We start from the raw sequence: 16,084 nt of genomic DNA, 5'->3' as shown, positions 1-16,084 counted from the left end.
ATCTTCTGAGTGCACTGATTCTGTTACTTGTCTCACCTGGGATTCAGGGGAAAAATTCAGCTCCCTGGAACTCTTTGGCCCAATTTGAGATTCCAAAAACCCACCTTCACTATGGGGGAGCAGCTCGGTAGCTCAGTGCATTGAGAGTCAGGCCTAGAGAGGGGAGGTCCTGGGTTAAAATCTGGCCCCAGATATTTCCTAGTTGTGTGACCCTGGGAAAGTCACTTGAAGCCCATTGCCTACCCCTTACCAGTCTTCTGCCTTCTTACAATAGGCATATAAATGGATAAAAACCAAGGAACTTTAAAGAGATTAGAGGTTATATTTTTAAGACTTTTCAGACCCCAATGTTTTATAAAAATCTATATTCTGTTGCATTTTGCTGATTGTTTTGTTTAAGATTTAATTTTGTTGGTTTTAAGTTCATATACTAATGCATTCAATACTATTTGGTTACACTGTTCTTTATAAAAAGTACTGGGTTTTAACTACTGTTATTTCTGTTGCTTTTCCCCTATAACTATACTGAACAAATATTATTGAATAAGCCTATTTAAAAACAGCCTTTTTCTGTTTTGAATTTGTAAATTGTCACATATAGTATAGATGGACTTCATCAGAACTGGTTATAATTGTATAAAAACCTTTGGTGAATTTAATGAGCTAATATCTCAAATTGATTTTAAGGGGTCTCTTAGACATGGTTTTTATATATTTTTTCCAACAAGTCTGATCATTTTGTCTTCCCCTAACAGGAGGTAAGGTCCATTTTAGTAGCTGAAGTGAAATAAAATTTTAATCTCCACCTCCCACATTTATAAAAATGTGAACAGATGGGACATCACAATCTCATAGCAAAGGATCTGGGAAGTTAATCCCAGGGCATTGTACCCCTCTGGATGACTCCCCAATGAGGAGCATCTCTCATTTATAACTCTTCAGCTCACTTTGCCCAACATCAACAGTACAGAGGTTGGGTTTTTACTAGACTACTCTGCCACATTTTTAATGATATCTAGATTTCTTGATGATGTTCTAAACCCATAATAAATTCTACTTTGTTTAAAAATATGTTTACCAAGGTTGAAAGATTTGCTAAGTTTGTAAAAATTGTGACAAATATCCATCAGTTCATAGGTTCTTTAAATGTCATACAACAACTTATGTAAAAAAATGATAGTGGTTTTTTGTTTGCTATTGTAATTAATTGGGCTATTGAGAATTTTGGGGATATTGATACCTACATATTTGTACTATTGTTCTTTATATTAAAAAAATGTTTCTTTGTGAAATTCATTTGCTCATACTCACAGTGGATCATGGCCAGGTATGAAGAGGAAATGGATCTCATTTTGGTGAGAAACCTTATATTCTATATTTTTCTTAGCTGACACAGTATGTCAAAGATTATAAGCTATATTTTATTTTTAAAACTCTTTTATCATATTTTTCTTGCATGTGCAATATACTATTTTAGTTTTTTTTAATTTTTTCTCTCCTTTTTTATATTTGAAGCACATGTCACTAGTATTAAGGTTTTCTTTAATTTTTTTTGATTTAGCAGTAATATAAGTTTAAAATACATTTGCTATAATGTCAATGTATGCCCCAAAAGCTTGAGACTGTAAAAATGATTCCACTAATTGTTTAAAAAAAATTATGGGACTTTGCTTAATGATTCTGTCTGATTCCAGGACAAGATATACAAAAGAGCAATTGCACAGGGCCAAAGAAGCACAAAACTAAACCTGGATTGTGCCAAAAGAGCACACAGGTCAAAAAAAAAAAAGAAGAAGAAACCAATCCAGGTAGGATTGATGCACTTCTAAGCCAATACAAAGGACTTGAAGCTAGTATGAAGAATAGGGGTTGCAACACTTAGCATATGTTAAGACATAGGCCTTCCTTGTATCCACACTCTTTGTGAAAATACTTACAGATGAGTATCTCAAATTTGGGTCCTACCTGGCTCCTATAATCTAGTCTCTTTTCTGTCTTTCATAATGTGGCAATTTTCTGTAGTCCTGCTATTGACTGGGTAAATGCTTAATTGCTTATAACATTTTCCCTGGTCCCTGATTCAAGGACCTGTTATAGATTTATTTTTCCTTTACTTAGAATTTTTACACATAAGACTTTGATCGTCTATATTTCATCCAGAAATTATCTTTTTTAATTTGGATTATTTTAGTGTTTTTAATTTCTATTGTCAATTGATTCATATACCTCATAACTCAGCCATGCATCCCTAAATGATCCCTGTGTTTTTCAATCACCCTCTTCAGGGGGGTAATATAAAATTATTATTATTCTAAATTGCAAAGTGTAAATTCCTTTTGAGAGTAATTTTAGGTTAAGAAACATGCTACCTCTCCAAATCCAGAAACTGAACTGTTTGGTGAAGACACCATGGAGATTCCTCCACAGACCACAAGGTGTGCATGAGAAGATCAAGAATGAACTTTGGGTGTGGTTGATTGAACATTTGTTTTGTATGTATACTCTTATGCCAAATGAGACTGCCCCCTAACAGGCTTTTTGTCAATGTGCCTAGCAATCATTGGTTTTGTTCTCTTTTCCTCATGCTCAAATTATTGTAATTTCAAAGTTGGTATGTTTACAAGCCCCAGCGGAGAGACAAGTCTTCCTCAGGCTTCAGGGCGGTGATGTAAAATGGAGTTTTGAACCCCAGACTTCAATCCCCAGAAGTCCTTCCTACTTCCCAGAATTCCCTATAATCTCAGCTGAGTCCCCACCTGGGTGAGATCACAATTTGTATTTAAACTGGCTGTAATGCCTACTTCGGGCTCTCTCTTCCTGTACTCGGAGATTACAACATGTAGTAAGTAGGCTGTGAATGGGCTAATCAGCCCTAGGCACATGTTTTATTATTTTGTATCCTTGATTTCTAATAATCTTTAATAAACCTCATAAAATATAATACTTTTATTACTAGAAACTAATTTAACTAACTATTACAGAGTCAACCTGATTAGCTCTAGAGTAGAGATTGGGAAGAGAAAAAATAAAGTCAGAATAAGAGTAATAATACTATAGAGGAAAATGAAGTTAGATAATGGAGAAATAGATGTTGAGATTGGAGTTAATGGTAAAAATATAGTTTAAAGTGATACATTTAAGTGAGAAGAAATAAGTTTAAGTGAGAGATTGAATAACTAGAATTTATAATATGTTATAGAATTCTGGAAGTTTTGATTATGAAAAAGAAAAAACTTGTGGATGAAGATAAGACATCCCTTTTTCTAAGTAAAATAGAATGGATGGCTAGGTCATGAAAGTTGATTGGATTAAGGAATTTGAAGTTTAGGATATTGAGGGGATAATATGTACATTGATATCCTCAAGAAAAAGTATAAGAAGACAGGGAGAGAAAGATAATTTATCAAATTTATCTTAAGGAAAGAGAGGAAATGACTTATGGCATGGTAGTGAACTGCCACTGATTTGGATTGAATACTAAATTGTGATAGAGGTATCTTAAAGGCATAAAGTACCAACAGAGGGAATGAAGAAAGGATAATCATGAAGCCATTTTATTAAAAAAAAAAGATTCAAAAGGAAGTAGAAATTTGGCTAGTTTCATCATCATCATTTCTTCTTATTTCTGTCTTTTCCTTTTTCCACTTAGAATCAACAGCATTAATTTTCAGGCTGTTTCAAAGGGTTAGTTCAAAAGTCATCAATACATTTGTAAATCAGATTTCCTCTGCTTTCTGAGAGGTAATTAAGTGTTTAAGTTTACACCCATGGTGTAATAAATAAGTAAGGGATAATGGAAAGTACAAATGAATTTATAACCTTTATTAAGTATGTCAAAAAGTAAAGAGAAATAGTTTCCATATATTATATGCTTACTAATAAGGGTTGTTTGTACAGTATTTCTTTTTTTCTCTTTGAAAGGCAAAACTAAATAATTTTCTTCTTTGAATACACATGTATTAAACAATGAAATTTTGATAAATAAAAATTCTGATACATTGAATTGCTATAGAAAATTTATTCAAAGGTAGAGTAAATTATTTGTAAAGTTAAAGAGATCAAAGGAAAAGTAGATAGTTTGCTTTTCAACAGAAAAGAAGAGACAGTAGCTATTGTACCAGTGACATTATATCAGTGACATGATGGGGGAAAAAAAAGATTAGATGCTTTGAAGATGGTGACTGCAAGTTGTTGAACAAAACTTATGGTAAAAATGATTAAGTAGTAAAATGGAACATTGTGTATGGTATGGGTTTTGTACAGACTGTTATACAATAATAAAAGAAGTGTATCTAGAGGTGAAATGGGCCCATGAGAGAAAGTTCAAAAGATGGATCACAATCAAAAACAACTTTCTGGTGGTAGCTGGGTGGTTTAGTGAATTGAGAGCCAGGCCTAGAGATGGGAGGTGCTTGATTCAAATGTTACCTCACACATTTCCTAACTGTGTGATCCTGGGCAATTCACTTAACACCCATTGCCTAGCCTTTACCATTCTTCTGCCTTAGCAGCAATATACAGTATTGATTTCAACAAAAGAGATCACAAACCTCATGAAAAACTAATTAAAATTAATTTCTTCAAAATAAATTAAAATTGGAGAAAATGAGAATTTTTTTATTAATGAGAAATAGTAAGAACAGAAAAAAGGAAAATGTACATTAAATAATAAATTATTTGACTCCTTTACCAATCTTAAGAAACTCTGATAAATATCTTTGAAGGAACAGAGATGGTTTTCCTTGAATGCTAACAATGTAATTCAGATATTCGATCATCCTTCATGGAAAAAAATATATGATAGTTAAAGGAACTAGTATTAAAGAGAAAAGGAAAATATAGTTGACAGAGACAAAAGGAAAGCACTACCTTCACAATAAAATAAAAGGTCTTTTCTTAAAAGCATGCATGAGAAATATGGCTATCAAAAGTTTGCAAAATTGATTTTGAGGGAATCTCACATATTTAAATGTTAACTGTAAGTAATACATGGAATGATTTTCAATGATTAGTAAGTAAGGGAATAAGATTTTATTTAAAGCTTCATTCTGAAATTTGAACTAGGCAAGAGAAAGAAATAAAGTCATTAAATATTATTCACCAGGTTTGAGTAAATGCTCTCAAATAGCCTAAATTAAACAAGTTCAGTGAGGGCCATGGTCTATGAAAATTATACCCTAGATTCCCAGAACTAATAGGCAATGTGAGGTTTTACAGAATTAGATTAAAATTAACTGAAATCAATAATTACTTTAAAATCTTTCTTGAAACAAACACATTTCAAAGAACAGCCATAAAAAAGGGGAGAAATCTAGTCTAGCATATAAAATTCTAGTCCCAAAAATGGTGTTATAAGCCTATGTCATTTTTAAAGATGCAGCAAGTAATACAAGGGATGACCTGAAAACAGCTGTGAGGTTTAAAAAGAAAAATGTGAGGCTTACAGAGAGATAAAGAAGGGCATGAAAGGGGCAAGCCAAAAATAAGGATCAAAATGAAAGCAATTTCAATTGAAAGAGAACCTCTTTACTAGGAAATAGAAAGTAGGACATATTCTGGGCAAATTTGGAAGGTGACTTGAAAATTAATGAATAGTAATATGAGCAGATGTATCCCATCATGGGTTTTGAATCTGGTACAAGACAGCTAGTTCACATGCTTTAAATTCATGCCTAAACTTCATGTAGCTAAAGTCAACTTTCAATTATTTGTGGATTTGTGCAAGTTGAACTTAGTGACTTCTGGACCAGTTACCCTAAGTTAATATTTCCTGAGACAGTAAAGTAAAATCCTCAGGTTGTTTTGTTTTCATGTGATTTGGTGGTTGCTCTTGTTTTTTTCTGTGAGGCTTAAATTCAAGCTTCTCAATAGAGTTATTCAAGTTCAGTCATGGACCACTAAAAACAAGAGTCCCTTTTTGAAAATAGGGAGCACCTTTACTGAAGAGTAAATTCATCTTGTGTTTTCAGAGTAGTATTTGCAGCAGACAAATATATATACATATATATATGGCTATTGTATTGAATTTATATAATATATTTTGTACTGAATATATGCTTGTATGTTATACTTTTTCTATTTGCAAATATTACTCTTGGAACACACGCATATATACATATCCAGCAAATGCAATACATGGATATATAATATGTGTGCATATATATGTAAGTGTGTATTGCATTTGTATATGTGTAGCATTTGCCGGTTGTAAATATATATTGCATATATATATTGTACCATAGATATGATACAGTGTATATATGTACAACATATAGTAATATATAGAGAGAATACTTGTATGTATGTATTATATATATATACATATATATGTATCATGCCAAAATACTGCATTATCTTCTAAGATCTCTAAATGGTACTGATGGAATGAAGGTAGGTTATAGATTCTTGCTTATAGATTATATCCACAGATGTCAGAACAATGCATTCTCTACCACTCAGCTCTGAATTACTTCTTTTTATAAATGAAAAAAGAAAAAGTTGGAATGATGCCTATGCCTATAAAATGCCAAGCATCTTAAGAGTGACAAATTTAATCAAATAAAAATTTAACCCAGCTATTGTCAAATATCCAGATAATTGAAAAAGTCCAGATAATTCCTCCTTTTATTTTACTGTGTACCAGGATGCTTAGCATCATATAACCTTAGACAATATATCTACATACAAGATCAGTTGACCAGAAAAATGACATTTTGGAAAATCTAAAGTTGCAATTTTTTCTAAATCTTTTTGACTCACCACTTTTTTCTAGCTTCTCCTGATTTCTGTGTTGTTCTCCCTCCCTCCTGTTCTTTTCCCTTTTCAAGTCTTCCACGCGAGCTACTATCTTGCCTCCTCTGTCCCTCTAACCTTTCTTGTATTTCTGTGCTTTGATCTCCATTGGAATTGACTTTTATAGTCATTAGACCAGCTCAGCAACCCATCACAGTGCTCATTTAACCTTTGAGCCATATGGTCAGCAGTCCAACTAACTCCATAATTTATTCTTTTAACTTCTTGTCTATGACTGCTTAGTCCTTTGGTTCTCCCTGACTTCTGTCTGTGAATTTAAGAGTTCTAAACAGAATTATTTCCCTGAGTGAGGGCCAGTTTTCTGGATGCCAATATAACTTCACTTTTGATAGACATGACCTTCAGAACTAAGATGGGAGCTTCTAGAATATTCAACTCTTTCATTTGCATGTATTTATTTACATTTCTCCTCCTCACTGCTTCTAAATATAAGGCTAACCAAATTAACGAACATTGCTTAATAATACAACTTCATTAGAGCATTTCACTGTAAGTTAATTTGAATTCAGGGAATTATTTTCCATGGAAACGTTTTCAGTGAAAGTACATGCCTGTAGGAAAATTAATAATTGTGTGAGATATTGAAGAATATTCATAGTTAAAACAAATCTATGTTTGGGGCCACCCCAGGCATGGAGTTACAACCAGGCCAGAAATGTTGAAGAATAGCACTGGCATGTATGGGATATTAAAAGAGAGAGAGACAGAGAGAGACAGAGAGAGAGAGAGACAGAGAGAGAGAGAGAAGGATAGATGAATGGGTGGATAGGTATATAGATATGTAGATAGATAGATAGATAGATAGATAGATAGATAGATAGATAGATAGATAGATAGATAAATCGATAGATAGATAGATAGATAGATAGATAGATAGATAGATAGATAGATAGATAGATAGATAGATAGATAATGGATGGCAAAATGAAGGAATGGATAATTCTGACAAAAAGATCTCCTGGAGAAGACATTTTCTGTATCAATTCAGACAAATAATCTGCATTTCATAATTTTAGATGTATTCCATAGTTCATATTTCACTGAACTAGGAATAAGGAAAATGAGTTTGGATCCTGCCTTAGACACAATAGTTCTAGGACTCTGGCCAAATAATTCATCTTCAGTTTTCCAACCTGATAAATGAGAGAGATAAGAGCAGCACATAACTCACAGTTTTCTGTGTCATTTTGTTTTGCTTTTGTGAGGATACCATTAGTAAAGTATAAAGTGTTTTGAAAAACCCCTGTATAATTTTAATTATTTGCCTTTGTTACCATTGTTGTTATTATTAACAACTTCACAGTGTTCTAGAAAACTCCCTAATATCATAAGAGGTAGAGAAGGTGATAACTTGCATTGACCTTTATAATTTTCTAAACAGTTTTCTATCAGTGAAATCACAGGTCCAGCCTCCATCCCTACTGTTTTAAAGAGTGCCTTGAGGAACCAAGAGGTTAACTGAATAGTCAGAGGTCACACATTCAACCAGTATCAGAGTCAGGACTTTTATCCAGGTCTCCTGATTCTTAGCTCTCTAGCTACGACTTCAGGCTGCCTCATGGAATGCCTTAAGGTAAATCTATACTGGAAGAGTAGTTCAAATAACAGCAAGATAGTTCAGTCATTCTGACTGACTGTAACAGTTATTTGACTGAACTAAATGAATTGATCAGTCAGTTCAGCCAGAAAATTGAACCAGTTACTGTCTCTCATTGGTAACCAGTTGACTGATCAATTCCTGCAAGCTGGTCTCATGAGTGTTAAAGTAATTTTAAATTTTTATCTATTTATTTGTTGCATTAAAATTCCCAGGTAATTCCCCCCTACTCTACTTTCTCTTCCCTCCCCATATTAGATGAGGTATCATTTTGTGCGTGTGTGTGTGTGTATGTGCATATACAGATATGTACATAGATATATGTAGATAGTAGAAAAATCTGCCCAAGCTCAAATAGTGACTGTCAGAGCCAAGATTTGAACCTTCTTCTGTCTTCCTATTTCAAATACTCTTATCTGTAATCACCAGCCACCTGAACTATGTTCTCAGTGATCTGATAAATCGGATAAAATTTTATGACCTCCCCTTTGTATGAGAGAAAGTCTGATTTTTTTTGTTCTTTTTATGGAGTCTTTATAGTACCTTATTGTAAATATTGGATTAAGTATGCATTTCTGAGTTTTTAAACATTTTCTATTGTCTGCTGGCCTTCACATGTCTGCAAATTACACAAAACTCCCCCCAATTTTCCATTTAATTTCTTACTCCAACCATTGATATATCAAAACTGAGATGGGGAAAGTTGCAACATGGAAGGAATGACTATATATACAAAACTGTGTCTTAGTAATTTTCTTGGTAATAAAGTTTTTATTCTGGAGATGGACAGACACAAGTCATCCTCCAAATATTTCTCTTGGCTATGTTTGTTTTATTCTTTATAATTTCAGGTAGTTCTTTCCATATTTAAAATTAACCTGCTACCACAAATATTTTAGAACACATAGATTATTTTCCTTTTCCTTCACTGAGATCACAGTTTCACACTTGGCAGGTGAATACAGATAAGAGGATTTGAAACAGGAAGTCAGAGGGAGGTTCAAGTCTTGGCTCTAACAATCTCTGTTTGAGCTTGGGTACATCTCTTCATTTTCCTGGTCTTTGATATTTTCATGTGGAAAATGAGGGGCTTGAACTAATAATATCTCAGCTCTGCCATTCTTTGATTTTATGATTATCACTCTTCTGTATGGATAGCTGTGATTAATTTGATTGAAAATTGTCACTAGTAGAATTCTCAGAATAATCACACTGTTCATGCTGTAGATTCCCCTCATGACCTGAAATATCTGATACAATAAATGAAACAGATCATGGGAAGTTCTTCATAGTATTCAATTTAGTTACTCCAAGAGGCAGAAAAGTTACAATAGTGTAGAAGGCAGAAAAACACTAGAAAAGGCCTGGATTCTATTTCTCTCCCTCCCCACCTACTCTCCTCTCCCTCTTGGGCTATCATTTTTATTCACTGGTAAAATGAGAGAATTAGAAAAAATGCTCCATTTTCTTCTTTTGGTTGAAAAGAGATGCAAAATGAGAGCAAGAAATGAGACACAGGTTTGAAGATCATCTCTGTAGACGATCCCTAAATCTATCTACATCTAGTCTTGAATCACCAACTGACTTCAATTCATTTCCACTTTTATGTCCCATAAGTCTCTCAAATTCAATATGTAGAATAGAGAACTCATTTTTTCTCCTCCTATTTATTCCTTCTCCAAATTTCCCTTCAACTTTTGAGGGAAATACCATTTTTCCAATCACTCAGGGTCAGTATCTAGAATTCTCCCCCTGGTTCTTTACTTACCTCACTCATCCTCATATCCAATCAGTTGCTAAATTTATTGTTTCTATTTCCACTATACCTCTTGCACTTATCCCTTTTCTCTGAATACACAACTACTTCCTCTAGTTCATACTTTTATCTAGATTATTCCAATAGCTCCTCTTTGGTCACTTGCTTTCATTCTTCTCTCCAAATTATCCTCCATGGTATTGTTAGTGATATTGTTAAAATGCATAACTTACAATTTGACTCTTTTAAAAAATAATATATCTATAACCTTTTGCAGTGAGTTTCTGACCCCATTATTCAAATGAAATTATTCTTTCAAAATTAATCAGAAATCTCTTAACTGCCCAAAATAATGGCCTTTATCAACCTGAATTTTTCTTGCCATCTTGACAGGATTTGATATTGTTCTCCTTCTGAATATATTTTCATATCGTGCATTTCATAAGATTGTTCTCTTATTGTCCTACATTCTGACCACTCCTACTGTCTTCTTTTTTTTTTTGTAATTCATCATTCATATCACTCTCCATTTCAGTTGGATTAAAAAACTGACAAGTTGACAAGTACCCTTTTCTTTCTCTGCTCTTGCTCACTTGGTAATCTCATTAGATCCTATGGATTTAGCTATCATTCTATGCAGATGACTTAAAGATCTTTATATCTAAGCCATATGTTTCTCTGAAACTTTAAGACTGCATCATCAACTGCTTATTTGGATATTTCAAATAAGTTCAAATAGATGTCTTAAGGAAACAATATATCCAAGACATAACTGGATACTTTTCTCCAAAAATCACTCTTCTGAAGTTTCCTATTTCTGTCATGTGTACCAACATCATTCCTATTTTCCAAGTTCTCTGCTTTGATGTCATTCCTGATTCTTGACTCTTCACTTCCACATATCTATGCTGCTGCTAATTCCTTTTCATTTCTACTTCCACAGCATCTCTCCCATCAAACCCTTACTCTCTTCTAATACTGCTTCCAGCCTCCCTTCAGGTATTCATCACCTCTATATGTTATACCATTGAATTTGTTTCCTTACTGAACTCACTATCTCATCATTCTCATTTCAATGCATCCTCCATCAAGCTATCACAGTAGTTTTCCTGAAGCATAGATCTACTCAATCAACACATTGATTCCCTTTCTATTCTTCTAGGAAAAAATATAAACTTTTCTGTGTGTTATTTATTAAAAATTATTCCTTTCCCTACACTCTACAGATCAAACTCTCCTTTTTGATGTTCCTCACATGATTATCTCTCATTAGCATGACTTTGCACCATTCATTGTCCCTCTTTTCTGTAGTACACTCATTCCTCACTTTCACTTCTTAGGACCTCTTCTTACTTACCTTCAGGATTCAGATCACATACCACATGAAGTTTTTACCGCCCCTTCCCTCACCTAATAGTCTCCCTCCCATAATTATCCTGTATCATTTTGGATGCAATTCCTACATTTCATATATATTTTGTTATCCCTGATAAAATGTGATATGTTCAAGGGAAGATATTATTTTACTTTTATATTTGACCCATTACAAGCACTTAAATGCTTATAGATTGATTGATTATGGAAGAGATAATAAATCTCTGCATCTTAGATGCAACTTTGAGAGAGTTATCTAATTTTCAGAAACTGAGATTATTCCCTAAGGAAAAAATTGCCTGGTGGTAGATGTTGACTCCAGTATGTCTGTTGATTCAAAAAGTCTGTTATTCTGTTATTCTATGGCACAGGCATAAAGAAAAATTGTGCATGATGACAAGTTTCAATGAATTATTAAGGAGAACTAATCTGGCAATTAGAGAGTGAATAAACATTTATTAAAGAGATGCTATGTGCCAAATACTTTAGTAAGCACAGAGGATAAAAAGTAAGAGAAAAGACAATCTTTTCTCTCAAAGACATAACCTAATAAGAGAGACAAGGGCAAAATAACTATGTACAAATATGATGATTTCTAGATATAGTATCCAATGCTAATCTCTAATAATAAAATTAAAGAGAAAATCCAGGCCTCGCTTTATCCAGACTTCTCAATTACTACTACTCTTATAGATAATTCTATGGTTCCAACTGCTTTCTTCTTTATTCTGTACCTTTTCCCTCTGTATCTGAATGAGGTAGTATAACACAGGGGAAATAACACCAGATTTGGTGAATCATAAACCCAGGTTTCTGATCCTGCCTCTTATACCAGTATTATAACCTTAGATTTAACCTCTCTCATACTCAGGTTTATTTGTTTTTGTTTTTGTTTTTAATTCATAAAATGTAGAATAACGATACCTGCAACCATTGCCTAGCAGACTGGTTATATAGAAAAAAAAAAAAACTTGGTGAGCTTTTAAAGGAAAATTTTAAATGCAAATTCTTATTCTTAATGTTACTGATTTCTTTTACAAGATCTTGCCTCTTCTCCTCATTAAAATCTATCATTTGGGACCCAGTTCATGTCTCATGTGCATCATAGAACCTTTCATGACTTTCTTAGACATCCGTTATAGTGCTTACTGGTTTTTTTAACTGCTTCTTCTACACTTTAGTCTCATACCATCCTTGCGAAAGAGATGTTTTGTTTTATTTCATTTTTCTTTTGTGTCCAAAGTGGGCTTTGTTCCTTGTTCACATCTACTCTCATACATCTGTGTCTTTGCCTAGATTCTCTCCTATGGCTAAAATATTTTCTCTTCTCATGACCACCTCATACAATAGGTACTATGATTCAAAACAGAGTTTGGGGGCCACCCAAAAAGGACCTTTCCTAAAGTCCCTTATTAGAGTTATCTCTCCAAACCCAATGCTGAAATTACTTTGTTCCATGTACATACATAGAAATGTGAATATTTCTCTATAAATACATTTCACATGGAATAGAAAATATACATTTTTCCAGGTTCTCAGTTTCCCTTCGAGCTATTAAAGGTTTAATCTGCACAAACTTGGTACTCCTCATATGTCATTATTTGTCTACAACCATCAGTTTCCCTCTCAGCACATTGGTGTCACTGTCAGAGTAGATTTGAGAGACCCTGGATCTGACAGAAATTGCATTTCTTATATTCTTATTAATTTAACATAATTTTAAAAGAATATCTTTCTATTTTTACTTGTTAATCTCATCAGCAACTCTATCACTAATTTTAAAACATGAGATTCAGTTTCACCCCAAGTTGATTTTATATTCTGATAATTTAAGAGAGACATATAGAAAGCGAAGTGAATTCCGTACAGATTCAATCAATAGATAAATTCAAATAAAACACTCACATAAACATTTGGGACCTGTGCCTACCATTTTAGGACCCAGAAATAACCATATCCATGATATTTCAGATAGGATTTAGAGAGAGTAAAGTAGATCCAAAAGGAAAAGTTCTTACTTGTGTTTTTTTAGTAGAAGGAAATTAAGTTGATATTTATGTACATACTTCATTAAGAGAATATGTTTAAAATGTTATTTTTATTGAGTACCTTTTTTTTTGGTTACCTCATAAAAGTCTGAATTTTGGAAAAGAAAGTATGGTTTATAAAAGAAAGTAGTTATAAAGCTGAGCCAAAGTTTAGTTAGGAAGACTGCTTTTGATGGAAATAGCAATAAGCTTCATGTGAGAAGACTCTAGTTTAAATATAAGATCTCTCTCTAGGTGTCGGATTCATCAAATATAAAATTATAGATTAAATTAGATGGCCTCTAGGGTTCCTTCCTACTCTGAGATCTTACAATTATTTTGATTTGGGATGGCCATATCTGATCCTAATTTTTAGCCCTGATCCTGTCTCTCCCCTGCTCAAAATCATTAAACATCTCCTCTGTCCATAGCCCCCTATCTCTATTGTGGTCTACCAAAAAAGTCTGGACTTCCTTAGACTGTCATTTGATGCCATCATAACTTAACATCATGCACTTTGAAGCTGAACTCAGCAGGTTTTGGGGTAGTGAGTAGAGCAGAATGACTGAAGCAATAGAATTTCACATAGGATTAGTGGAAAATGAGCTTAAGCAGGTAGGTCAGGTCCAGCTTGATTTCCTTGATATCATGCTTTCCAATCTTGTGCTCCTACAGAAAAAAGCACTGGCTATAAAGGAAAAGGATTCCAATGGCAATTCACAAGCCTTTAACTTTATTTTTTTGAAAATTAGAAAGTTGGACCAGATGGTCTCTTGATTCTCTTTGCACTCTAAATCTGGGATTCTATATTTTGTATAAATGATCTTTTTTTTCCTTTTAAAAATATAGCATAATATATAACAATAATATAATACATATGATTTGTTATAAACATGTAATAAATTTTATTAAATATGCTTATCCAATATAAACAAATTCTCACATTAACTATGTACAAAAATCCATCTCTTTTCCCAAGAGGTCAGGTAATTTGATTTAACTTGTACATACATTATCATAGAATGCATATTTCCCTGTTTGTCTTGTTTTGAAACGAGACATATGTTGTTTCCATTAGCAAAAAATTCATGAAAGAAATAAAATGAAGCATATAAAGTTTCTAATGTCTTTCTCCCTTTTCATAAATACATCCAATATTATTTCAAATGCAAGCATATTTTTACTCATATTCATGTCTATGCTCTCTTCCCCCACTTCCATCTATCAGTTCATCCTTCAAGGCCCAGTTCAGATCTTCCCTGACTTCCCAATTCCCCTCTCTCTCTCTCCAATCCCACTCTAGCTGATAGTAATTTCTACCCACACGTGATCTATCACTTTTCATTGCCATATGTCCTTATAATTATCCAATTGGTACCATATTTACATTATAGCACATATAATAATCTATATTAGTTTATAAACTACACTCAAGCAGTGAATAAATAATTTAAAAATAAATCTGGACCTGTGATTTCATTAGTGTGAAAAACTGACAGTGCAGAAACTAAACTCCAGCAGCTGAGATTGGCAGCTCATCCCTGTTATAGACTTTAAGCATTGCCACATGGAATAGGTTATAGACATGGCCTTGGTGTCAGGATGATCTGGGTTTGTGTCTCACCTCTCACAAATACTGGCTGTCTGAGCATGAATAAGTCACTTCTTAATGAAAACATCTCTTAGGGTACGCAGGCAACTCTGTAAGAGCCTTGTTCATATTTGTATTAAAAAGGTAGTCATTGTACAGTTATTAGAGAAGTGGCCTCAGAGCCAGAAAGACCTACGTTACTGTTTTGCCTCTACTATGTGCTGGCTGTGTTGCCTCATGTGAGTCTCAGCCCTCCAAGCAGCTCTCTAAGAAGGCTAGAGAATAGGTGCTAATTGGCTTTGGCAGAAAGAGCTTTCTCATAGGGGAAGTTTCCCGTATCAGTTCTTATCTTTATAAATAAGAACAGCAGGAGTAGCTAAGTGGCTTCAGTGGACAGAGAATGAGAGCTTGAGTCAGGAGGACCTGGATTCAAAGTTAGCCTCAGTGACTTCCTCACTGTGTGACCCTGAGCAAGTCACTTAACCCCAAATGCCTAGTCCTTGGAATTCTCCTGCCTTGGAATCAACACTTTGTATCAATTCAAAGACAGAAGTTAAGGGTTTAAAAAAAAATAAGTGCAATAACTTGCACTGAATATGTGCTTAATAAATACTTGTTGACTTGTTTTTTTAATTAAATTGTCCTATTATTGTGTATTGCCCATAATGATATAATGGAGGAGGAAGAATAACAGAGTTGTTTGGGTATATCATTCTGGCGAAGACCTTATTATATCATCTAAACAAGGAACCATTTATAAATTAAAGTCCATGAAGATGTACTTCCTGCAATTTAAAAAATCTGTGATGAATTGTAATTTGATCGATCTAAATAAACATGAAGTATGTATGGAGAACATGACCACAAACATTCTTATTATAAGGGACAACCAATATTACTTAAAAGAAGACTTTCACAAAGATTGT

Source organism: Monodelphis domestica, chromosome 4 (assembly GCF_027887165.1).
Source record: "Monodelphis domestica isolate mMonDom1 chromosome 4, mMonDom1.pri, whole genome shotgun sequence".
Classification (NCBI taxonomy): Eukaryota; Metazoa; Chordata; class Mammalia; order Didelphimorphia; family Didelphidae; genus Monodelphis; species Monodelphis domestica.
The sequence above is the reverse complement of the archived record's forward strand: the minus strand, read 5'-3'. Positions refer to the sequence as shown.